At 51.0% G+C, this 27,702-nt stretch overlaps 1 protein-coding gene across 1 annotated transcript in view; it reads left to right on the forward strand.

The window, feature by feature from the left end:
* The window catches only part of NEK5 (NIMA related kinase 5), a 416,861-nt gene that overhangs the window by 18,374 nt on the left and 370,785 nt on the right, over positions 1–27,702 (forward strand). The gene's annotated exons all lie outside the window — the stretch shown is intronic.

The raw sequence follows: 27,702 nt of genomic DNA on the forward strand, positions 1-27,702 counted from the left end.
CTGTGCGCGGCCAGCCTGCGCACCGGGGAGTCCACCAGGGGGGGATGGGACCTATCCAGAGCTACATCTGTGATCGAGTTGAAATCCCCCCCTAACACTATCGGACCCGCCAGGAAAGAGGCCAAGGACCCCGAGAGGCTATCAAAGTATCGAGCTTGGTCAGTGTTCGGTGCATAGACACAGCAGAAAACCACATCCCGTCCATATAACCTCCCCTCCACCGCCACAAACCGGCCATCCGGATCCACTACTTGATTCAGCACTTGAAAGGGTATCCCCGCCCTCACCCAGATCAACACCCCCCTGGCATACGCTGAGTAAGTGGTGCCAAACACCTGGCCCCGCCATCTTTTCTGCAAGGCAGCGCACTCTTTTTTGGTGAGATGAGTCTCTTGGAGCATAGCAATCTGAACCCCCCTGCGTACTAGATATGCATGTACTTTGTGCCGTTTCACCATAGTCCGCAGCCCCCGGACATTCCACGTCAGGCACTTCAAATTAGGTAATGTCCCCATTCCAACTTCGCACAGTCCGATTCAAATAACGAAGGGTCATAGCCCCCCCAATGCAGTTGCCCCCCCCCGAACAATCCCAAAACTGAAAAACTCCCCAAACCCCACTCCCCAGGACAGAGCACACGAACCCAATGGCCGCCCCCATCCAAACCTTGAACCAACTTCTCGCACTCTTACCCTGTGGTCTCCACCACAGTCGGCCTTAAGGGCCCAAGGGGGGTGAGTCACCGCCGACCCCAGCAAGCGGAGCCCGCGCCCCGCGCCTTCATCCCCTCCGAAGCACTCAGCTCCCCCTCCCGGCAACCCGCCCTCCAGCAACAGGATACCACCCTACCATGAAGTCTCGATCTAGTCCCAAGTATATCTCAGCCGCAGAAAATACCATCCGATGTCTGTGGGGTCACTATCGGCCCCTTCGAGCTTTCCGCCTCTGAAAGTTCCTCTCCCGTCCTGTTGCCTTCCCCTCCCGAGTCCGTTTCTGCCCGTTCACTGTTCTGTTGCGACCCTGTAATGGCCGCCGTCGCTGCGAGCGCATCCCTCTTCTCCGCCGCCATTTGAGCCTCCCGTTTCTCCCGCTGGCGCCTGTTGCGGGATCTGATGCGTTGTGACTGCCTCACCCGGGGCTGCTTGGGTTGGTCTCGCCTACTTTTATGCGATCTGTCCGTCCCCGCTCTATATGACTCCAGCCATTGCCAAACTTCATCCGGAGTCTGAAAAAAGTGTGTAGAGCCATCCATTATGATCCGCAGCTTAGCCGGGTAGAGCAAGGAGTACTGGATGCCTTCTTCCCTGAGCTCCTTCTTCACCGCAAGGAACGATGCCCTGTTCTTCTGGACCGCTTGAGTGTAGTCCGGGAAGATCGTGACCTTACTGTTCTCCACCTCATACGGGCCCGACATCCTGGCCCGCTGGATGAGGAGATCCCGGTCCTTGTAGTGGAGGAGCCGCACCACCATCGGTCGGGGGGGGCGGCCAAGCCCCGGCGGGCGAGCAGGCACCCGGTGAGCTCGCTCCAGGGTGAAAAAAGGAGTAAGCCCCTCCGGCGCCACCACAGTGCGGAACCAGTTCTCCATATAGGCCACCGCATCCTCCCCCTCAATTCGTTCCGGCAGGCCTACGACCCGCACGTTGTTCCGTCTATTGCGGCCTTCGGCATCCTCCGCCCTCCGCTCCAGTGAGTCCAGTCGGGCCAAAATGTCCGTGATCCTGTGCTCCGCGGTCACCACCGATGGCTTCAGGTCCAGCAACAGTTGGTCATGGTCCTTGACCCTATCCGCCAGCTTCGCGTGATCCGCGCGTAGCAGCCCCAGGCCCGGGCCACTTGGGCAATGTCATGGTGCAATGCTTCCTTAGTGGAGGTGATCGCATCAAGTATGGCATCCAAACGCCGGTTCAGCCGCTGTTCTTGGTCAAGCTCCGGGGAGGGACTCTCGCTCAGCCGAGTAGATGTCGCCGAGTCCCCCTCGCGACTCCCGGGCACCGGCCCTCCGATCGCCGCCATGCCAAGGTGCTGCGTCACAGGTCCAGTCTTGCGTGGACGCCCGTGGTTCCGTGCCAGTCTCCGGGCACCGGGCAGTGCAATGTCCCCACCGACGTTCTCAGGAGCAGTGGCCAGGTAGACGAGCTCCGTTCCGTCACCCCCCTCCGGCGCCTGAGGGGGGAAGGATGAGTCTTAGGGCGGCGGCCTACGAAGGTCCCCAAGCTCCTGGGCGAATCAGGTCAGCGTCCCCTGGTCACAGGACACAGCACCGCTGATCCTAGTGCCTCGGGCAGCCGAGTGCAGGAGCTCTTGCCACTCGGCGACAACTTGGCTCAGGGCTGAAGTTCGGGGCCGTCCGACCTCCTCGCCGCCATTTTCTTCGCACCCTCGGCAACACCTCGGCCGCCTCTTCTCTCGATCTTCTCGGGGCCAGCAGTCCCCCAGCGACCCTCCAATTGTGCCCAGCTGTCCCCTCACACTTCAGAGGGCAGGAACGTCGTCTTCGGGTCGCCTAGGGTCCTGAAAACAGGAGAATTAACGGGATTCCGCGCGGAGCTGCGAGCTCACGCCGCCATCCCGATCGGCGTCCAAGCCACGCCCCCGGAATCAAGCATACTAGGACCGGTTTCTGGCTATCAGCCTTCATCAGCAAGGATAGCTTGACTCCAGTGGCATGGAGAGCACGGGACTCACGTCTGAGCATACCCGTCCCACTCGGGTGACAAATACAAAAACAACAGTTGATGGACAGAATGCAGAACAATATCATACATTCACCCCAGTACAGAGATCTGGGCCTAAATCCATCGTTTTTTTGCTCACCACACCACCCCAGTTCAGATATGGCCATATGCAAATCAGCCTTGACCCTGTGCCTAATGGGAACAGTCCAGCCCGAACTACCAAGTCATGTCTTCCCTGGACCGGAATCAAGCATCCTAGGACCGGTTTCTGGCTATCAGCCTTCATCAGCCAGGATAGCTTGACTCCAGTGGCGTGGAGAGCACGGGACTCACGTCTGAGCATACCCGTCCCACTCGGGATGACAAATGCAAAAACAACAGTTGATGTCCATCAACTGTTTTTTTTGCATTTGGCCAGTAATCACAAACATCTTTGTAACATGGCCATTTTGGAGTTGCTGCAGGTATATATCCTCAAATACTAGCTGCATAGGTTGCTTTAGCAATGATTTAAACCTTCATTATTGATGGAATGTGCACATTAGAAGTGGATCAGTGGATCCCCTGATTTACTCTACTAATTTTGCAAAGCATCCCTAATAGAAACGGAAACCAGCTCAATTTCATATAGAAAATTAGTGTTTAATATGCGAAAGAGTTGACTCTCCTGAGTTGGTAATCCTTAGCATAAACGGATTTCAATTTAAGTGTGATGTGACCGACTGCCATAACCTTTGATTAGGCTAAATTCCTTGCCAGGGAATCGTTGTAGACAATTTGGCGTTTGTTCGCCATAGAGAAGAAGTGGTAACCCTTTCTAACCAACCATCAGAGAGACATATTTTCTTGCACTTGTATTTCTACTATGATCGTTATGTTTAGAGTTCTCTCTCCTTTTTTTAATTTGCTGCTTTCCGTTTTCTCATTGTCTCTCATAGTTGCCTTGCTTACCTTTTCTCTTTCAAATGTCTTACTGTCATTCTCTCAGACTTATCTCATTTCCTCTCCAACAGTTACTGAAATCTGTTTCACTTCAGTTGGTCTGCCTTTTCTCAGGAACACATGGTTTCTTTTTCACTCACTTTACTGAAGCTATCTCATTCATACATCTCTCTTTTCTCTCCATGTAACTCTCAATATAATTCCCCTTTAGTATTTCCTTCTGTCTTATATCTCCGAGTGCTTCACTAATTCTCTTTCCCCCTATTGTGTTTTCAGATTATCCTTTCTGCCATTCTGTGTAGCCCTAGTAAATGTATTTTTGCCTGTGACATTTTGCCACCTGTACCATCCTTTGTGCTGTACCTAAGGGCCTCCTTTTTTATTGTGTGCCTGTCTCATCCATCTTCTGCCTGCATCATGCCACACTCCCATGACCCTCCGACTGAGACTGAAGCTCTTGCTCATCATGGCACAGCTTCAGCTGCTGTAGGTGGCACCTACAAAGACTACGACGTGGAGGTCTGGTCATTGACGTGCAGCTGATACTGGCTGCCTATGATCAGGCTGGCCTGAGGTGCACTGAACTGAAATCTTGAAATCAGCCTTGCTCTGGTACACTCAACCAGTGAATGGTCCGGAGCATGGCAGCAACTCAGAGGCTCACTCTGAAGATTGAGAGGAATGAATGCTAGTACATGCTGGACAGCCTGCTGTGGTGCATGCTCCTCTGAAGCCATAAAGCAGTACTGCATGAGTTGAGGAGCAATAGCCAAGCTTTGAGCTGAAATTAGTTATGTCCTGTTCTGCCATGGTAAAACAAATTACCTGCTTCTACCTGAGCAGAGAGTAGTTGGCAATTACTTCACATTGGCAGAAGTTGCTGAGCCCTTTCTAGTTGTTGCCTGCCTTTTACTAGTATTCTGAACTTTAGCAGCCATCCTATCCTAGTGAAAGTGGGAGCAGTTGATTGGGAGACTGTGGTCACACTGTGTTTAGGCCAATATATGTATAGAGACACATACAAACCGCTAGAAGTATGCTTCATGGACATCTTCAGTGTAACATCTACCGACAAAAAGAACATTTATGGTTGGAGCAGCACTAGTGAAAGCTCCTATAACAAAGAGAACAGGTACAGTTCAGAGATCAGCAGTGGAAATATCCCCACAAATAGAAGTGGCGCAAGCGAGCAGCAGCAGAGCAAACGTCTGCATCGTAGGATATTCTTTGACAGCCATAAACTGTATCTCAGGTGTACAAGATAAAGGGTTTAGTTACAATTGCCATCTTTGAAAATAAATTCTTACAAAACATGGCTGTCAGTATCAACATTTCCAGTATTCCTAAATAAAGCTTATTAGAATGAACTTAAAGCATTGAAAACTACACTGACTGAAAACAGTGCCCTAAAACCTTTAAAAAATAAATACAAAGCAGGGAATGCTGCTCCATGGTGTACTGTGTTCATATGTGATCCCTGATACATTGCTTTTTTAAGGATTACAGAAAGCTGCACTTTTCAGATTTCATAGCTAGGTTATTTAGGTCGTTCATTTTCCATTCTGTGAGCAAGGATCCCAAAACTCAATCTGTCTATTTTCTACTTGAATCCCCATTGCCCTTGGAGTATGTTTGGCGCACTCTATATCATAGGGTGTCAGTCATTACATTCTATATTCTCTTCAGCTAGAGTTCTGTGCTTCTTTCTTATTAACCAAGGACAACATATTCTCAGCCATCTATTCAATTTGTTACTTATAAATCTATGCCTTCTCTTTTTCACAAATGCCTCTGATGGTAGAAACATCACTTAGAAGGATAAGCACACTGTTTGTGTAGTAGGCCTTCTGTATTCTCACACCTGACTGGAGTGTGGCTGATGGCATGACATGTCACACCAGCAAAAGAGCTAGAACAGATGATGCCTCGACCTTCGGAGTTGGAAGTAACCATTCTGATGCCCCTAGGAGTCCCTATGAAAAACAACAGTTTTGCTATCATACCTACTCCAGCGCATCTTAGAGACCTACGCCATCAAAGAACTTAACCTCTACGCATTCAATTTCAGCAGTATCACCAATGACTTGCTGGCAGGGCACAAGTCGTAAAAAAAGAAGTGGGGGGGGACGCTGTCACCGGAAGTGACGTCACGACAGGAAGTGACGCCACGACAGGAAGTGACGCCACAAAAGGTGCCGAGCTCCTCGTCCCAGAGAGGCCAAAGAGTGAAGTCCAGCTGTTTGGCAGGGGGGACGGTGTCCCCCCCCCCCCCCCCCCCCCCCCCCCCGGTAAAATAAGTGGGGGGACGCCGTCCACCCACGTGGTACCCAGACTCGAGCCCTGCTTGCTGGTCGAAGAGGCACTATTTGTTATCCAGGACTTTTACAGCATTGAAGGCTATACACCATTTACATCCCAAAAATTATTATAGCGTCCTCGGAGAGAAGAAACGGAAATCTCCACATTATCGGAGCACTGCTGATGAGGTTTATAAATTGCCTACTCAGGAACATTTACCAGTTCCTCAACTACAGCTGCACAGGTGACACAGGTATTGCATGTTTGCGTTACAGGGGGGCTAGAGTCACAGGGGTCAGATTTCTAATCCCTTGGTGCAAGGACATAGTTCAGTGCACCTATACGAATTAGAAATCCAGTTGGGTTGCACCCCAGACATAACCCATTGAGAAATATTGTGTAGGAGGTGTTTCCTGGTAATGACCCATCCCACAAAATGAGTATAGGGACACATTGGAACTCTAAACTCTCTTTAGTTTATGAATCACAAACTCCAGGTTCACTAGAAATGGAATATGTATTTTAAAAATATGTATTTTAAAATTGCTAGTCTAGTGCATACGATATGGATGATAACGCCACAGAAGATAAAAATGAATGTAGCGGAATATGTCGCCTCCTGAATGAGCTACGACATTGGAACCTTTGTTCAGGCTCCTGCTGCATCTAGACAACCCAGAGGTAGTCTGTGCTAGCAGTGGAGATGTTGGGAACAGCACCGGCACTCAGTGTTGGATTGGGATCAAAAATAGTCCCGGGCACTCTAAAACAAGCATTTACAATGCAATGGTTTTGCCTTTGTTAAAGTTAGAGCTATTGGCATTGCTCTTGACACTCTGAAGCTCCACTCTGCACTCTGAAGCTCCACTCTGCACTCTGAAGCTGCACTCTGAAGCTGCACTCTGAAGCTCCACTCTGAAGCTCCACTCTGAAGCTTCACTCTGCACTCTGAAGCTCCACTCTGAAGCTCCACTCTGCACTCTGAAGCTCCACTCTGCACTCTGAAGCTCCACTCTGCACTCTGAAGCTCCACTCTGCACTCTGAAGCTCCACTCTGCACTCTGAAGCTCCACTCTGAATCTGCACTCTGAAGCTCCACTCTGCACTCTGAAGCTCCACTCTGCACTCTGAAGCTCCACTCTGAATCTGCACTCTGAATCTGCACTCTGAAGCTCCACTCTGCACTCTGAAGCTCCACTCTGAATCTGCACTCTGAAGCTCCACTCTGAAGCTCCACTCTGCACTCTGAAGCTCCACTCTGAATCTCCACTCTGAATCTGCACTCTGAAGCTCCACTCTGCACTCTGAAGCTCCACTCTGAATCTGCACTCTGAAGCTCCACTATGCACTCTGAAGCTCCACTCTGAATCTGCACTCTGAAGCTCCACTCTGAATCTGCACTCTGAAGCTCCACTCTGAATCTGCACTCTGAAGCTCCACTCTGCACTCTGAATCTCCACTCTGCACTCTGAAGCTTCACTCTGAAGCTTCACTCTGCACTCTGAAGCTCCACTCTGCACTCTGAAGCTCCACTCTGCACTCTGAAGCTCCACTCTGCACTCTGAAGCTCCACTCTGCACTCTGAAGCTCCACTCTCCACTCTGAAGCTCCACTCTCCACTCTGAAGCTCCACTCTCCACTCTGAATCTCCACTCTGAAGCTCCACTCTCCACTCTGAAGCTCCACTCTGAAGCTCCACTCTGAAGCTCCACTCTGAAGCTCCACTCTGAAGCTCCACTCTGAAGCTCCACTCTGAAGCTCCACTCTCCACTCTGAATCTCCACTCTGAAGCTCCACTCTCCACTCTGAATCTCCACTCTGAATCTCCACTCTGAATCTCCACTCTGAAGCTCCACTCTGCACTCTGAAGCTCCACTCTGATGCGAAAAAAAGTATTTCACAGTGCAGAGTAACAGTCCTAAAATCCTGGCTGAACATAACAGTCTGCAGTTTCACACGTTACATTTGTGTTAGCTGCATTACGTCTGGGGGTGGCGTTGCCAACAGCATGGCCGGTAAAGACTCACATCTCCGCTCCGGAGAGATGATCTGAAGCAGACGTTAGGAATTGCCTGAAAAGTCCCGATTTCGGGGTAAATAGCCGGCGGAAGGTCTAGACGCCACTGGAGGACCGACACAGGAATACAGCCGCCTAGAACCTGGAAACACGGGGGCAGTAAGGCCCAAGATGGCGGCGAGGGGCGCGTAACCAGCAGAGAGGTAAGGGCCAGAACAGACACCCGAGCAGCTGTCCCCTCCTCCCCTCCCACTCCCCGGCACATCAGAGCAGCGGGAAGGGAGAGCGAGCAGGGCGCCCAGCCTCCGTTTCAGCACACTCAGTCCACCGCGGACAGCGGCGCAAGGATAGGGCAGCAGATTCTGAACCAGACACACTCAACCGGCCCCTGTGCTGCCCATTGCTACCCCTTGAACTCTGACCTTGCACATTCAGATGACCCCTGTGACGTCCAGTGCTACCCCCTGAACTCTGCCCTAGCACACTCAGCTGTCCACTGTGCTGCCCGGCGCCTTGGGCACTCAGCTGACCACTGAGCTGTCCAGCGCTGCAGTCCCGCGCAAGAGGCAGGCTGCAGTCTCCGAGCGCGAAGCTACAGGTGGCTCGGACCAAGTTGACCTCTCGGGCAGGGGACCTTTTTGATTTGTGGATAAATTTGGATTGTGCGTTTGGAAGTGCCCGCAAGAGGGTCAGATGTCCGATTTGTCTACAGATTGTATCCGTCTATTTGACACAAGCCTGGAGCCTGCCCCATAAGGATTATGAGGAACCTGTAATAAAAGTTGAAAGGTTGCATTCTATTTTCTACCATCGACGACTCCATCAAACACGGGAGAAACTGGTTTTTTTTTTGCCTTTTAATCGTTTACACGGCTGCGTTTAATACTCCGAAGTGAAGGGCCGTCTGACAATGGGCTGCGGCAAACTCCTGTGAAACTAACACGGATTACATCATGCAGGTACTGTGCGGTCGCATTCGTGAAGTTACGACATCAAAATGAATGGATGAATACATCTTCTGTGCATGGATGGATGGCAATGGATGGATGGCTCCGCAGATTTAAAGTAATGGATGACTGGATTAATGGCTGTTCGGATGGATGAATGATAGACGGATTTTAACAGATATTCAAAAAGACGAGTTAATGTATTTAGGTAGTAATGTGCAGGGAATAGGGGTGGATGGATGGATTGAGACATTTTGTATACAAAGGTGTCACCGTCTAATCTCTGAGCGTCTCCCTGCTAAAACAGTGATACTGTTCTGTTTAAAAAAGGCAAAGGCACGACCCAATTAAAAGCTCCAGTTGTCAAGAGCACTGTCGTATTTTCCTGCAAAACGCGCACAAAAAAAGTAAGACAAAGAAGCGTCCTCCCTGTACTCGTATAATACATTCAGCGCCTCAGAGGGCTGTGCTCGCGGTTTACGTGGACCCTAAGTAGTTAGTTCCTGGACTTTGAATGCTTGTGTTTAGCCACTAATAGAACTTCCAGTAATTTAAGGAGAGGGGGTGGGTGTGTATTACAGAGCCGTCTCAGTCTGTATTAGCTTCTTGTTTTAATTCTGACCACATGCTAAATAGATTTTTTTTTCAGGGAAAACGAGAATGTGGCTTGGCGAGCGAGGGGAAAAGGGCTGACCTCCGTTTCCTGGTGGAGGGAAATGTGGAAGAGAATTTGGGTTTGCCCTCCTTTTCGTAGTGGGATAGAGATAAGGTGGCGGGTTTGGAAGGGGGTGGGGTTACGGTGCGAAGGCGGACCAGGCGCCCCTGAGAATTCAAATGTGGCTCGTTGGCGAGGAGAGGGGCGGGGGTCTGATCAGTGGCGTTCTCGACCCGAGTGCAAGGATAATGGGGCCCCTATCCCCCGGTCGGATAGTAGAGTGCAGCTTTGATTGGTCCTCACGAGGTCCCGGTGCAACTGCACCCACTGCACAATTAATAGCTACACCGGCGGACCTCATCTGTGATCACCTTTCCCTGTCGGAAAATTGGATGGAGAGGCACCCTTTTCCCGCCGCAAATGCTCCGCACGCCTACCTCAAGGGGGCAATTTGAGCCTGAAGGGCAGCCGGGCCGCTACTTCGTGCTCTGCAGTTAATAGCTACACCGGCGGACCTCATCTGTGATCACCTTTCCCTGTCGGAAAATTGGATGGAGAGGCACCCTTTTCCCGCCGCAAATGCTCCGCACGCCTACCTCAAGGGGGCAATTTGAGCCTGAAGGGCAGCCGGGCCGCTACTTCGTGCTCTGCAGTTAATAGCTACACCGGCGGACCTCATCTGTGATCACCTTTCCCTGTCGGAAAATTGGATGGAGAGGCACCCTTTTCCCGCCGCAAATGCTCCGCACGCCTACCTCAAGGGGGCAATTTGAGCCTGAAGGGCAGCCGGGCCGCTACTTCGTGCTCTGCAGCTGGTTAAACCATCAACTTTTCATGTGTGTTGTTTTTTTAATCATTTGCGGAGGCTTTCGGGAAATCACTGCCAGATTGTCGAGACTCTTGTTGCATCTTGCTGTCCCACACCTCGGGCTGTTCACAGTGATAGCATTCTTTGACTGTAGCGGGGGCTGCCATTTGGTGTGAATAACAATAATTTAGCTCTTGCACATTTTTCACAGTTTGGTTGAATTGCTCGCCAGTTAATGTTAGTGTGCGCAGTAAGCGTTTGAAAACTGTGGTATTGTTTACCAATACCTCCTACTCGGTTTGACCGGTCCTCGGCATTTCGGCCTCCCTGTCCTTCTTCCCCCGGGCTGCGGTGGGCGGGCACTTCCGGCCGGCCGCGCTAGGATTGGCCGGCCGGCCAGTCACGGGGCAGGAGAGACGCAGAAGTGCCGGCAATGCCGGACCAGACACGGGGGCGTTCCCGGCGTCGCGTGACGTCGGCAAAAGCCAAAGAATCTCGGGAACGCCCCCGTGTCTGGTCCGGCATTGACGGACAGGCCCCTCGTCCAATGGCAAGGCTCCGTTTACGGAGCCAGCCAATCAATGACGAGGGCCGACCCAAAGCCACACACACAACTCAAGAGGTTTTTTGGCACATGCGCAAAGCGCATGGCCAGTCAAAACCTAAAAAAGTGGCCCACATTTGCTGATTGCCTTTCCACAAAACACTACTTTGGCTAAGTTTTATGAAAAGAAGGGGGGAATCTCTGGCAGAGGAATGTTTTCTTAACTTCACTTAAATAAAAAAAAAACACATGTATTAGTTCACACTGGTGAACCAGACACGAATGCAAGTGAAACCACTTCTGCTCAGGCCCCCTGCCCCGCTCAATCTGCATACATTAATGAGCTGGCTGAGTGAGAGAAAGGGAGTAACACCTCCGCTCCGTTGGTAAAAGAGAGGCAATAGAGGCCCATCAGCCCCCAGAAAGGCCACGCAGGAACCCACTGGGCCGCTGGTGGATTCTGAAAAGCACAGATACCGCCTAAATCGGCCCCCAGACTGCCCAAAAAAGCAGCCCACAGCTGGAACTCTGATACTGGCCCCTCGGCCATTGCCCGAGTGCCCTGGCCGCTTTACCAATCCGACCCTGCTGGCACCCATCGACAAGCAATTCCTATTGGATGGCTTTGCATAGAGCCAGAATCCTACGGTGGGGAGACCAAGAGTTAACAGCGAGTGACATCAGCCATCTTGGACCTGCTTAAACCTCACGGGCGCCAAAACACAGGCTGCAGAGCCAAACGAGGGGAACAGCTTCTCATACCAAACACGTGAGTGCACTTCTACCTGCGACCACGGAAACTTTGGAATAAAGACTAATTATGGATGCCCTTGGGGATCGGGAGCAGAAACGGGCTTAATGCTTAAGAGAGAAGTGATGTACGGGTCATAGCTTTGCGGTCCCGATTGAACGGACTCAGCTGCTGGCCCGAGCCTTCTCAGTGGTAGTCACTAACCTATAACCCGGTATTAGTAAAGCGCGAACAAATCGCCCATAAGGGTCTCAAGGCGCTGGGGGCCGTTGTGGGGATTAAGTGAGCTATTGCCCAGAGTCACATGATGCTGAGCTGATATGTCTCCAGTGCTGGGAATCGAAACGTGAGCCCCACGCTCCAGAGTCAGCCGCCACTGCCAAAATTATCAACATTCAGAGGTGATAAACACTTAACAACAGTTAATAGGCTGCCACTATTGCGATTAAAGTTAGATATACGGGGTCTGGAAGGGTCGGGGGGGGACTTGGGAGGATGAGCGGTGGCCACAGTGCGCCAATGAGAGCGTTGGGAACAATTGGACTCCCTTCCTAGCCACACCTTGACAATCAATGGGGGAAAACATTGGGGGAGAAATGGGGATAGGGAGCACAGTAGTCACTCTTTCCCATAAATGGGTAGGCCTGCTTGGACCTACGCAAGGCTGTAGTTCCCATAGCCAAGGTTTTCCAGTTTCAACTTGCAACCTTGCACTGAGGTGTAGTTGTGGGCTCATGCAACAACACCAAGCCCTGTTAGCTCCAACAGATGGTCAGAGTTGTAACATGGAATGTTAGTGGGCTGAATGCCCCCATCAGGCGCCTTAAAAGTGTAAAGAAAAATTGAAGAGGCAGCAGCAGATATTGTATGCCTTCAGAAAATGCACCTTAAGACCCCTGACATGCCATAATGAGATACAAATGTTTGCCTCTGCTAGCATAAAAAGAGCAGGGTCATGTTTGCTATACACAAAGATTTTCTATTTGATGTAACACAAATTACCAAAGATAACACTGAGGTCCACTATATTTATTTTGAGGGATTCCACCAGGGGCACAATGGAGTATACTCAATGTCTATGTCCTCAGTCAGGGGCAGGATACTTACCTGATCCAGATCATCAAATTACGGGGAGAATGGGCGCTCCCCCTCTTTACCGTGGGTTGGAGATTTCAATATGGTACTTGATGCTCTACTAGACAGACACCTGCATGATTGATATTCACAGTATAATGTCCCCAGCAGTCCTGCAAAGCTTAAATGATTGGACGTGGCTGACTTCTGGAGACATATGCACCCAGACATGTGGGAATATGCATTCTTTTCCCACTAGCAAAGGTCATACTCCTGTATTGATCTTAGATGGGGACCACAAGATCTCGTGGAAATACAAAGACTGTAACACACAGTGGGATAGCGGTATCGGACCACGCAACTGTACTGTGGGAGGAAGGGGAGTAGCACAGATCTGAATCCAAACTGAAAATTCAAGATATCACTACATAGAGATAGACTGACCCGACAAACGCTGAGAGACACAATGAAGGGTGTCATACTCCTAACCCTGACAAATTCTACCCAACCGATCCTATAGACTGTGAAGGATATTGGACACTCATGCAAACGTTTCTGGGTTCAAAATGAACCTAGAGGAATCTGAAATGCTAAGCGTTGGCCTGTCCCCAGAGACATGAATGGAGTTGGCAGCAACACTCCTAAGCCACCCGGCTGCGGGCACAAAGTTCAAGTGGGTGTTCATTACCCCGCATCATCTACTATATGCAGCTAACTACCCCTGTATCCTCCATGCTGTTAAAGCTGACCTGTCTCAATGGAAGTCTTTATGTATCTCCTGGCTGGAGAGGTTGGCAGCAATTCAGCAGAACATTGTACTCTGCCCGCTCAACCGTTTTTTCAGCCCCTACCAGTCAAAATACCAGAGTGAGAATTAAAACTCCTACAGAAATCCATTGACCACTTTATTTCTGGGGAAAGCGAGCATGAGTATCGGGGACGGTAGTGCAAGTTGCCAGAAGAACCGGATGGATTGGCACTTCCCGATACCTGAAAATATTATCAAGCCATCCAGCTCTGAATATTCTGTGAATGGTCCCTTAACGAAACTGATCACCATTGGGTACACATGGATGCAGCAGTTTGGGGACGGGCACAATGGGCGGTTCCATGGCTCCCAAAACAGGCTTGGCTGGCAGTTTGCTATGTGTCTGAAAACTTAAAACCTCATTTGGGACTCCTGTGCCAAGACTTCTAAATTGACCACATTTCCATCGCCCTTTACACCCCTTCAAGGCAACATAGATTTTACCCCGGGGATGAAGAGGGAGAACTTCTTGAAGAGGTCTACAGGCGGGTAGGGGGCAGGGTTGTAGGAGTTTACTAGACTTATTCCGAGGGGGTTCGATCAAGGAGTGGACATAGACTTTGGAGTGCGGGAGGCTGAGCGACTGCAATATCTCCAGCTGCATCCCTGGGCATTCTCCCCTACTATAAGCTGGCAGCAAACTTCCCGCTGCCGAACTGGGAAAAATTGTTACCACATTCACTGTTCTGAAGAATGTAATTTCCAATATTTATGTCCACCTCATGGACAAAACTGCAGATCCAGAATAATCATATATGAGGCGATGGTCCAGAAATGTGGCCTGTCCAATCCAACTGAAACAGAAACACAGGCAAAAACTATGGAGGGCAGACCGTCCCTATGTGGAAGTGTGCTACAAAGTGAATCCCAATGTGAAATAATGATGCAGTGGCACATTGCACCAAGAACATTGAAGCACATGTATGGTTAGTCTGACAGTCAGTGCAAAGAAAGTGTGGTCACGAGGGGGATTTGATTCATGCCTGGTGGGCTTCCCCAGGTTAGGTTTGTTTTGGAAAGAAGTCTTATGCCACATTACAGGAGGGATGGGCTATCACATAAGACCTGACCCAGCAACTATATTAGTAGGACTTTAACTTGTGGCAATGAACTCATTACGAAAGTGGACTGGTGATTAATCTTCAATAAGCTGCTAGCAGCGAAACAGTTACTAGCACTGACATGGAAATCCCCCAGATACCCACAATACATAAATTGGCGAGCAAGTTATGGCCCTTCCTAGCCATGGAAAAACGTACTTGGGGAGACCCCACGAAATAGTCCGCACATTCAATACTCACTGGCAGATTCTGGTTGAATATTTAGTAGATTCCAGCCCAGGTCTGGGTTGCCCCAGATCATTGTGCTCACTTTGGCTATACAATTTCAGTATCACAACTGCAGAGTGACAGCATGACTTTGACTTACCGGCGTAGGCTCGTGGAATTACACCTCGTGACTAGTGAACAATAAGCGGGGAATCAATCGACTAAATGTTACTAAGAGGGGGTTATAGGGTAGGTGGGATGTGGGGGGAGTCTACTTTAAAATTGGAAAATGCAATGTCTAATTTTGCATGTTTAATCCAATCACAGCTCAAGTTTGTAGTCCCTGTTTTGATTACTGGACTTCTTTCCAATTGTTATGCTTTATGATATTTTAATTTAAAAAAATGTGAGGAACAAAATTAAAGCAGCAAGGTAGTTCATGAACAGTGAAAATTGTCATTGAATTTTCTCTCCCTAACACCCTCACCTTGCTATCTCTAGGCGCTATGCTAGTTCTAGCATAATCCGAAAATAATGACCCTATTCTTCGAGTTTCAGAGGTGGTGTGCATACCTGGTTTGGCAGAAGAAAGACTGTTGTCTGGAATGGCATGCTTGCTTTTCCGTGTACAAGGGCTAGACCATTGTGTCTGTTCGAAAACAAACATAGCCCAGGTACCAGTTAGTAAAGCCAGAGCCTCGCAGGATTATTGTCCGAGCCTTCTTCGGTTTAGGTGGAACTTGGAGCCATACCCGTCCTAATCTTGATTGCCCACATGAAGCCCTCTCTTAACTAAGGTTGGATACCTGCATTTTTATAGTATCTGATCGTCGATTTTCTTATATTTTGAAAACAATGATGGGACTAGGAAGCACCTAAGCAGCAATAAGATAAAAGATAATGGCAGCAAATGCGGCAACTCGCTTCCATGACTCTAACATGTCAACTTACTCAGTTAACCGACATGATGCCAGCATAGCTGGGCATGTGTGACAAAAAATAACACTTTCTATGAAAAGCAATCGTAGAATCTGAAATAAAAATAGAAAAGTCTAAACCCATAGTATAAAGGAAATAAAAGAATCTGAAAAGGCATTACGGAGCATGCCACTCTTTCTATGAAAGGAATAGAAAAGTCTGAAAAGACAAGTGTTGAAAATAGAAGAGTCGGGAGAGACAAAGGATGGAAATCATAGAATTGGAAAGTAAGTGGTCATAGTGTTTACAACACCCTTGGAATAACTCTTAAACTAAGTAATAAACATACAACATTCAAGTATTCTTAAAGCTATTTTTTGAACATTTCTATACGAAACAGTTGCTTAGATATTTAAGTATTATGAATGTGTTTTAAAGAAGTTTATTTGTCACCACTTCATGACACATTTTCAGAACAAAGGAATATGCTAGAAATGTGCAGTCATTGGAATTACAGCCATTGACTTCAATAACACACATTTTCACATCAAACTAAAAAGGGTTTCTACATTGAAAAATACGGTGATCACGACCCAGTCATTTACATGGCCTACTTTGCCTTCTAATCAGGAGTGCCCAATAGCAAAATGGGTTTAAGAAGATATGGTACAGAGGGTTAGTTATTGCTGAAAGGGCAATTTTCCAGGACAAACTTTGTAGCAGATCAAGGGGAATACTAAGGTTTGAGACCCTGGACACAAAATCTCTTACTCCTGGTCTACAGGAACCTCAATCAAGGCTTGCATAACCTTGTTCTTCATACAGGCTTCTAAACAATAATATAACAAGAAGTTCAAATCCCCAGATGAAGTCCCTTTACTCTTAAAGCAGAAATCTCTATCTGACACCTAAATAATATTCTGTCTCTTGAAATGGTTTAACCATCTTTTCTGCATCAGCATCATTAGTGCCTCATTAGAGGAACAGTAGATGTCTGGACATTTAGGCAATAAAGTCTTGGGTGTATTTGCAACGTCTCTGTGTGCTGCAACTTCAACAACCTTCTTGGCTATGATACACACGCACACACACACACACACACACTGGGGAAGTCTCTTAATGAGTTCACAGAATAGATACCACTTGATTAAAGATTTTATACTAGATGATCGAAGGGAAGACTACAGTGAAATCCTCATATCGGTATGATTATGTCTCGACGCAGCAACGCCGCAAGAGAACCCGCCACTCCAGAACCACCCTGGGTAGATGATACGCAGGGAGTCCCCCACCTAGCCTACACCGGAACACCGCGTAAATGAGGGTCACATCCTGACCCTCCCCACCACACACACATTACCACGTCTCCACACCTCATAAAAGGAAAGTCGCCAGCGACACTATCGATCCTCCAGATGTTAGTTCCTACTGCTGCCCCCCCCCCCTCTTTTTCCCCATAGTTTACCCCAACTGTTGACAGTTCGCAAGTTTGCGTTTGGTGGATAATTCCGCCAACAATTATTTGGGAACACATTTAGGCAAGAATAGACATGACAACTTCGGGAAGCCTGCACAACAGCGAAACACTCATACATGTCCATAGGCGACGAGCTCCATCCGAACATGAAATAGAGTCGCTGATGAGTTCAGAACAACGAGAAGACTCCTCCCTAACAGTCGACAGGACTACCATTGTGAAATAACTAAATGTACATTGACGTGTGTTTTCATGCCTTGATATGTTGTACAAAGTCAAGAAGCAATAACAAATGTAAAAACCCAATAAACAAATTTAAACAAAAAACAAATTGGTATGATTATGTCTGATCAACTTATCAGCTCATTCAAATCTTCAAAGATGCTTCCCATGTAACGTTTATGCCACGGAGAAGTCCTCAGGAGTTCATCCTAACTAAAACGTGTGCTGTTGATACAAATGTCCCGTAGAAAATGCAGGACCGTATATTTATTCCTTCTGTGCTCTTTAGAAATGCCAAGTCTCTCAAAACTACTTTTCTAGAAAAGAGGACATAAGAGGAGCAGTGGGATTTGCTCTCAGTAGTTTTGGTTAGACAACATCTGTACAATGTTTGACACCTGCAAACAAATTGATGAAGCAAAAAAGTTCTGAGTCCTGGTTCTCCCTTAAATTATAATATGGGGACTTGATATGTGCAATAGATTTACAGGACTTATCTTTTCACATACCAATACACAGAGCATTTTGTTGCTTCTAAATCAACATCCTGCATTGCCAGTGCAAAGTTCTGCCCCTTAGTCTAGAACTACTCCCATGGTTATTTTCAAATTGCATGGTGGTTTGGCAACCTCTCTTCTGGCTACATATTCATGACAGGTTCACAGGCTCACATCACATAAGGACCCCACCCTCTGTGCCTCGTATTAACACATTTCGTTATTGAATGTGGACATAAAGATCTTCACAGTCGGGCTTAATACTGGGGCATGTGTGTGGCGAGAATACAAAGCAACTACTCCATCTTATTGACAAGACCGCACGTTCCAGGACCCCTCCTCTACTTATCTCGATCGATGTGGAAAAATCATTCAACCGAGTACATTGGCCCTTTCTGCCGTCGGTGGCGGTGGACTTGGGACCCAGTTTCCGTAACTGGGGTTGGTCCAGCTACTCGGGACCCATTGCGTCTGTCCGAGTCAATGGAGTGTTGTCACGCCCATTTCCTATTTCTAGAGGAACGTGGCAGGGTTGCCCATGTTGCTGCTCCTCTTTGCTCTTTACATGGAGCCTCTCGCGGAATGCCTATGGAGACGCACGGATATTGGGGGAATCCACATGAGGGGCAAACCCACAAAGTAGCATTCTATGCTGATGATGAGCTTTGGCGGTCATTTGTCATCGCCAATTGCTTCCCCCACTCCTGGAAGAACTTGAATGATGTGAGGGAGCCTCAGGATTTAAGGTAAACCCCTGCAAGTCACTAGCCCTCGACCTCCATATTCCAAGGGCAGAGCGGGCATCCCTGGCCACATTGTTTCCCTTAACTTGGGTTTCTACACGGGGATCCCATATTTGGGGATCCTTTTTTATTTTTCCACGCTGGACAAAATAGTGACATACAACTATGAGGCAGTGCATCCCATGTTTGCTGCGATACTATCAGGCGATGAAACTACGCTTTCTGGTGGAATGTCAGCATCCAACCACTAAGAAACATTGGTGTCTGTTGGACCAAGTAGTGGCGGGCCTCCACATTTGGAAAATTCTGTGGCTCTTGCGCAAACATAGACCACAAGGGTATAGGTCTCCCCCGTGACTCAAGCGACTATTGAAGTGTAGGATAAATTGAGTGTGCCAGCCCAGCTTTCCTCTTCTCTCTCCCCTTCCCATTATCTCCTTCTCCTCTTTTCCCTTCCCCAATCTCTGTCTGCCTTTTACACTTGTTGCCCCTCACCGGCCATTGGTTGTAGGCGAGCGTATTATCTTCTTTTGGGATAAAAACTCAATAAAATTGATTTATCCTAAAAAGTATGTTTTTACCTCAGTTCTTTCAATTTTGCCAACTTGAGGTAGGAAGTTTTCATGCTACAGTTTCCTTGACAGAAAGGCACTTTGTGATTTGCCCGGCGGTAATTTTGGCTTGATTTCCGCCAGCAGTCGCTTCTGCCTCTGACGCTGTTGTTGGACAGGCCACATGAAGGGCCGCTCTCCCCCCGGCCCAACCAGGGCCGAGCCCGGTCACACAGGTACCACACACCACCATTACACGTCCTCCGTCCCCTCAGGGACCCCTACCCTTGAACATGTCGACCTCGTGGGCCCGATCCACTGCCGGCCTGCGCGCCATCCTGGGCGCCATCTTGGACACTCCACCACGAGGCCGCCCGGCCCCCGATCGACCTCAACCCTGGGCCTGGCCAGGCCTCAGACATCCCGGCACCACCATCCACCCAGGAGGTGAGCGGGCTACTTGGCAAGTCAATGAGAGAAAGAGGTGTCGATGGCTCTCCCCCGCCAAGTGCCGCTCGCCCATCGCCTCCCCGGGCGCTGGCTCCACTCCCCTGCTGGGTGTCTGGACTCCCTCATCCCGGACCTCCCGACCTCCAAGTGCGAGGGTCCGGACATCAAAGAACACCAGCCCTATAACTGGGGCAGCTCCAGAGCAGGAAGGCAGTTGTATCTTGGAGTCGAGAGACGTAAAGAGGAACTCATCCTGGACGGACTACTGGCGCTGCCATAGCTCTGTCCTGTGCACCATCGTCCTGCCTGTTGGCGCTGCCACAGCCGTCGTAACCTTCATCCTTCATCGTCGTCGGGATCTGCTGGCGTGGCCGCGGACCGTTGTAACCGTCATCTTCTACCGGGACCTGCAGGCTCCGCCGCGGACCGTCGTCCTTCCTTCATCCATCTCGGGACCTGCTTGGCTCCTCCACGGCCCGATCATCTAGAACGCCGAGCTCGAGGATTGAGAGCTATTTTGTACTCATTGGTAACTAAGACTGTCCCGCTACCCCTTTCCTAAACCAGAGTCTAGAACCGAGGGGACCCCTGAGTCCAGACCTCCTTGTATTCATCATCGTAACCTAAGAATTGCATATAAAGTCTCGTTAACCTTCAACCTTGTGTGGTGTCCGTCTGTGGGGGGGAAGTTACTTATCTGTACAGTCGTTGGAGACGGCTCTCCCTGGAGACCTCTCCCCGTAACCTCGGCCGACCCTCCCGGTCCGTCTAACATTGGTGGCCAGCGGCGCGATCCGAATCACCGCATAAACGTACAGAGAGTAGCTCACCCCACGACGAAGTCACAATGACCACGAAAGAGAGCGGATCAACCGAGAAATTCCAAATGGAGAAATTGGAGGAGTACAACCATCGTGAACTTAAACAATTCTGCATCGAACTGGGTATCGCTACCACCGGACTGAGTACCAAGGACGATTTTAAGCATGCCCTAGAATCTTGGGCAGAAACCGGGGCTGCCGGAACCCCTGATCAAAGCACCGTAGAAAAAACGACCACGGCCCCGGAAGGGCAAAGAACGGGTCTCTCGCAAGGCGAGATCCAGGAAAGAGAAAGGACCCGACTACACGAACTAGAAATGGCCCGACTTAAAATGGACGTTGAACTTAAGTTGGCCGAACAAAAAATCAACTTAGAGCACCTGCGTCTCCGAGAAGAAAGAGAGGAGAAACAGAGACAAAGGGAGCTCGAGGAAAAAAAACTAGCGTACGAACACGAACGAAACCTAGCCGAGATCAACCTACGCAAGCAGAATAAAGAAGCAGGGGTACCCGAGCGACCCCCCACCTCAGGGGCCACAGACAAAAAGGTACACATCCCCAAGGATGTTGTCCGAGAATACTTCAGAGAGGACGACATCCAGCAATGGTTTAAAGCCTATGAAATCGCTATGACTGCACACCGGATCGATAGAAGCGACTGGGGAGCCGGTCTCTGGGGAAGATTCCTCAATGAGGGCCGCGACACCCTACTACAGCTCCCGGACCACCAGATGACCTCCTACGACCATATGAAAGCGGCCCTCCTCACCCGCTATGGTCTCACACTCGAGATGTACCGTCAGAGGTTCCGAGACTGCACCCGCATCCCGGGTACAACTTGGGTGGACTATGTAACATACTTTAGCCGAGCCTTCGAGGGCTGGATCCGAGGAAGCAACGTCACGACCTACGAGCAACTATTTAACCTGATGGTATGGGAGCATCTGTCGAACAATTGCTTCATTGAACTCCGCCAACACCTCCTCGACAGCAAGTTAACGGATCCCTGGCAGCTCGCAGCCGAAGCTGACCGGTGGGAGATCACCAGAGTGGGCCGGAATGGGTCCTACGAACAGAACCGGAACAACAATGGTCAGCACCGACCCAGAGGAGGAGGAGGGGGCCAAGGGCGAGGAAGAGACAACGCCCCGGTCGCCCCCGCTACCAACACCACCCCCCCGGCCAACCGGGGCAGCACCCCAGCGCGACCGGGGTACAGAGCCAATGTCACGTGTCACCGATGTCAACGAGTCGGCCACTATGCGAACGACCCAAACTGCCCGCAGTACCAGAGCCCAAGACCCCGCCAAGTGGCCGCTGCAGCCCTAGGGGAAGAACAGATCTCCGAGGAACAGGAAGAGTACGAACAAGAGCATCAAGAGTGGGAGCCAGCCGCCATGACTCTAGCCTGCTTAGGGGGGAAAGACATGGTCCCGCGGGTCCCCCTACCCGCTAACACCCAGAAGTACAGCCAATGGGTGAGCATCAATGGACACCAGGCCGAAGCCCTTCGTGACACCGGGGCCAGTGTAACAGCCGTCCGCTGTCACCTGGTGGCCCCAGAACAGTATCTACCGAACATTCTCTGCCCTGTACGATCAGCCGATAACTCGGAGAGCCTGTGTCGGATGGCCTGCGTCCCCTTCGAATGGGGGGGGGTCTCCGGCATGTTGAAAGTGACGGTCCGAGACGATGCCCCCGTAGACTGCCTCCTGGGCAATGACCTGGAAAGCTCTCCGTGGGCCGCCGTGGAGCGAAAGGAACACCTGGGGATGTTGGGCGTCCCAGACTGGGCGTGCGTCACCACCCGTTCCATGGCCGCCCGTGCCAACCCCCAGCCAGAAGAACCCGAATGGCCGGCGCCACCGCCTCCGGTCGCCCCAGCCGAAAACACCGACCTCGCTGACCTCGACCAGTGGCCTCAAGAAGGGGGGCCCACGCAAGAACAATTTCGCAAAGAACAGAAGACCTGTCCCTCCCTCGAGGGACTCCGCCAGCAAGCGCTCGCCCAAAGCGCAGGGGATACCCCCGGAACTCATTGGGTCTACTGGGACAATGATCTGCTGTACAGCGAGCAAAGAATCGCCGAGCTGGGGAGCAACCGAGTACTAGTGGTACCCCTCCGTTTCAGAGACTTCCTGTTAAACCTGGCCCACGATGTCCCCCTGGCAGGACATCTGGGACAAGATAAAACCTACAGTCGCCTAGTGACCCACTTCTTCTGGCCCAAAATGAGAAACGATGTGCACCAGCATTGCCGATCTTGCCCCACGTGCCAAGCCAGTGGGAAGAGCGGCCGCAAACTAAAGGCTCCCCTGCAACCTTTTCCCGTGGTCACTACCCCGTTTGAGAGAGTCGGAATAGACATTGTGGGGCCCTTGGACCCACGCACAAAACAAGGGCATCGATTCATCCTGGTGCTAGTGGACCACGCCACCCGCTACCCTGAGGCTGTTCCTCTGCGAACTGTGACAGCCCCGGTGGTCGGCCGGGCCCTGATGGGGATCTTCTCCCGTGTGGGCTTCCCCCGAGAAGTCGTCAGCGACAGAGGCACGAACTTTATTTCCAAATACATGAAGTCCCTCTGGCAACAGTGCGGGGTCACCTACAGATTCACAACCCCCTATCACCCTCAAGGGAACGGACTCGTTGAGCGGTTCAACCGCACGCTAAAGGGAATGATCGGGGGGTTGGAAGAGCCCCTCCGTCGCCAGTGGGATGTGCTGCTGCCGTGCCTCCTCTTCGCATATCGAGAAGTCCCCCAGAAATCCCTGGGCTTCAGTCCATTTGAACTGCTATATGGACACCCAGTGCGAGGGCCGCTCAGTCTCGTCAAAGAAGGCTGGGAGATGCCTCCGCTAAAGAACCCTCCAGATGTCTTCCGGTACCTCCTCACCCTCCGCAACCAGACCCGGCGGTTCAGAGAACTAGCGAAGGCCAACCTAGAGGCCAGTCAAGAGGACATGAAAAAATGGTATGACCAGAATGCCTCATCCATTGAATTCGAACCTGGCCAACAGGTATGGGTGATGTCCCCCACTGAGCCATGCGCCCTGCAAGACAAATGGACGGGGCCCTTCAAAGTAATAGAGCGCAAGGGTCCTGCCACTTATCTCATCGACATGGAATCCTCCCGGAACCCTCTCCGGGTCCTCCACGCTAACAGACTAAAGCCCCACTTTGTGCGAACAGAGCTCAGCCTCCTGATGGCCACAGACACTGGGGTTGAAGAAGACTCCGAGCCTCTCCCTGACCTCCTCCGGACTCAAGAGCAAGACGGCTCCGTGGATGGGGTCCGGCTCTCAGAGGCCCTCACCAGAGAACAACGCCAGGAGTGTCAAGCCCTCCTATCACAGTTCGCCAGCCTGTTCTCCCTCACCCCGGGTGTCACTTCCTGGTGTGTGCACGATGTGGATACCGGGGACAGCCCCCCTATCCGCCACCGGGCCTACCGCGTGCCAGACCGGGTACGGGCCTGCATCCAGGAAGAAATAGCCAAGATGCTCACGATCGGGGTCATCGAGCCCTCAGACAGTCCCTGGGCCAGCCCTGTCGTACTGGTCCCCAAAGCAGCTGCCCCCGGCACCACACCCGAACTCCGGTTCTGCGTCGACTACCGGGGCTTGAATGCGGTCACCAGAACAGACGCGCACCCCATCCCCCGGGCAGATGAACTAGTCGACCGGATGGGAGCTGCCCGCTACCTCAGCATCTTCGACTTGACAGCAGGCTATTGGCAGATCGGCCTCACACCCCGGGCGCAAGAACGTTCTGCCTTCTCCACCCCCGATGGCCATTACCATTTCACGGTCATGCCCTTCGGCATGAAGAATGCCCCAGCAACATTCCAACGGCTCGTCAATCAGGTCCTGGCGGGGCTCGAAGGATTCAGCGCCGCCTACCTAGACGACATCGCTGTATACAGCCACCATTGGACCGAGCACCTCCACCACCTCCGAGCAGTGCTGCAAGCCCTTCAGCGAGCTGGCCTCACGATCAAGGCCAGCAAATGTCAAATTGGGCAAGGGTCTGTAACCTACCTCGGACACCAGGTGGGAAGCGGCATAGTGGCCCCGCTACAGCTGAAAATTGCCGCCATCCAGGCCTGGCAGCCCCCCATCACCCAAACCGAGGTACGAGCCTTCCTGGGCCTCACGGGCTACTACCGAAGGTTCGTAAAAGACTATGGTACCATAGTGGGGCCCCTCACAGAACTCACGTCAAAGAACCAGCCCAAGAAAGTCACCTGGACCCCAGAGTGTCAAACTGCATTTGAACAATTAAAGGCCGCCATGTGTTCCGCCCCTGTGCTCCAGGCCCCAGACTACAGCCGGGAGTTCGTCGTCCAGACGGACGCCTCCGACCAGGGCATTGGGGCAGTCCTGTCTCAAGTGAACACCGAAGGCCTTGATCAACCGGTGGCCTTCATCAGCCGGAGACTCCTACCACGGGAGCAACGCTGGAGCACCATAGAGAGGGAAGCCTTCGCTGTGGTATGGGCCCTCAAGAAGCTCCGGCCCTACCTTTTCGGCACCCACTTTCGGGTGCAGACCGACCACCGACCCCTGCAATGGCTGATGCATATGCGGGGGGAGAACCCAAAGTTGCTACGCTGGTCCATCTCCTTGCAAGGTATGGACTTCACAGTCGAACACCGGCCTGGGCCAGATCACGCCAACGCGGATGGCCTGTCCCGGTTTTTCCGCCTCGACGAGGAGAGTCCCCAAGAGGATGGGTAACTCTCCCCGCCTTCAGCTGGGGGGGACGCATGTTGGACAGGCCACATGAAGGGCCGCTCTCCCCCCGGCCCAACCAGGGCCGAGCCCGGTCACACAGGTACCACACACCACCATTACACGTCCTCCGTCCCCTCAGGGACCCCTACCCTTGAACATGTCGACCTCGTGGGCCCGATCCACTGCCGGCCTGCGCGCCATCCTGGGCGCCATCTTGGACACTCCACCACGAGGCCGCCCGGCCCCCGATCGACCTCAACCCTGGGCCTGGCCAGGCCTCAGACATCCCGGCACCACCATCCACCCAGGAGGTGAGCGGGCTACTTGGCAAGTCAATGAGAGAAAGAGGTGTCGATGGCTCTCCCCCGCCAAGTGCCGCTCGCCCATCGCCTCCCCGGGCGCTGGCTCCACTCCCCTGCTGGGTGTCTGGACTCCCTCATCCCGGACCTCCCGACCTCCAAGTGCGAGGGTCCGGACATCAAAGAACACCAGCCCTATAACTGGGGCAGCTCCAGAGCAGGAAGGCAGTTGTATCTTGGAGTCGAGAGACGTAAAGAGGAACTCATCCTGGACGGACTACTGGCGCTGCCATAGCTCTGTCCTGTGCACCATCGTCCTGCCTGTTGGCGCTGCCACAGCCGTCGTAACCTTCATCCTTCATCGTCGTCGGGATCTGCTGGCGTGGCCGCGGACCGTTGTAACCGTCATCTTCTACCGGGACCTGCAGGCTCCGCCGCGGACCGTCGTCCTTCCTTCATCCATCTCGGGACCTGCTTGGCTCCTCCACGGCCCGATCATCTAGAACGCCGAGCTCGAGGATTGAGAGCTATTTTGTACTCATTGGTAACTAAGACTGTCCCGCTACCCCTTTCCTAAACCAGAGTCTAGAACCGAGGGGACCCCTGAGTCCAGACCTCCTTGTATTCATCATCGTAACCTAAGAATTGCATATAAAGTCTCGTTAACCTTCAACCTTGTGTGGTGTCCGTCTGTGGGGGGGAAGTTACTTATCTGTACAGTCGTTGGAGACGGCTCTCCCTGGAGACCTCTCCCCGTAACCTCGGCCGACCCTCCCGGTCCGTCTAACAGCTGTCAATGCAGGTGATGATTCCTGGCAGAGTCAGTGGTACCCGGATGGTCTTTCGTCAATAGACCCACAAGCATCTAAATAGAGCAGGCGGGCCGCCAAGTATGTGAGTGGTGAAACCATTGAAGAAGTGACAGCGGGACTATTACCGCCAAGTTCTAAATTGGGCCATTGTCTCTATGCTCTGGAGATTGCCGGTTTCGCTTCATTCTCTCTATCAGCCTGGTTTTGTAAACTGGAACCTAAGACCCTCTATGCAGTCTGGGGCAGTTGTAGGGGTCTTGCCTTCTCTGACAGAGCAGGACACAAAATTCAGGGAACAGGCATGCAGCCCATCTCTTTGTGTAGGTGTGCCGCTGTGCCCATGCTCTTGTCCAGTGTCCATTTTTCAGGTGTTGCAGAACCCGCTCTACTGGCTGACCTGCTGGTACTTGCTTGGTCTAGAGAGGTTGAACTCAAAGGACAATTTCTACTCAATTTAAGCTTATAATAGCTTTTGCATTGAATGCCCAGACAGAAAGAGTAGAACAGAGCAGGGGGACAAGCAGGAAAGGAAGAGACAGTAGATTTGCCTACCACTCAATTCTATGCAGCATTTAACAGTATTTAGGGCTATATACCTGCTGGGGTACCCCTCCCCTATTTGTACATGCACACACACCATTACCCCATAAACACTTGTGGGAGTATGAGGGCCCAGTCATGACAGAAACATAGAACCAGTAGACCATGTTCTGACAAAGGGTACAGGTAAAAAAAGGTCTGTAACCTGTAACCTAAATCAGCTAAGGTGTAGCACTTTAGGTGTAGCCCTATCCCCAGAACGACACTATATTTGTGAGCAGCATCCAAAACATGTAGACCACCTTTTAGGGTACTTGTGACATGATCTCCTGCACAAGAAAACACACAGAGCTGTTACACTGAGGCAGGATAGCACCTTGTTAATGTGCCATTGACTTTCAACCATGCAGCTGTAATTTACTATTCCTAGAGGGCTTCTAGTGAACCTTCATTCATCTGAAGAAATCTTCACCTCTTTGTTCACCAAATCTACTATCCAGGTTAATGCACCCTTTTTAACTGATACATTTGTCAGACTTACAACATTTGGCATGGAAGGGTGCAATTCTACTGACCATTACATCAGTCAGGAGGTTGAGTAAGATTCACGTTTTATGTGCTTATGAGGCATACCCAATTTTTTCTACAAAATAAATTGCCCTTAAGGACTCAATAGGACTTTATACTGCTTTCTTCTCAAGCTTATATTGAACTTTTACATAAATCAAACAACTTAGCTACATGTTTTCTTTCCCAAACCAACCTTGCAGCAGAAATGCATTTCCATACCTCGAGTGCTAAGAAATCCCCGAAGTACTATCTTGATAAAATAAAACCTATATGAAA

This window comes from Lissotriton vulgaris, chromosome 8, assembly GCF_964263255.1.
Source record: "Lissotriton vulgaris chromosome 8, aLisVul1.2, whole genome shotgun sequence".
Classification (NCBI taxonomy): Eukaryota; Metazoa; Chordata; class Amphibia; order Caudata; family Salamandridae; genus Lissotriton; species Lissotriton vulgaris.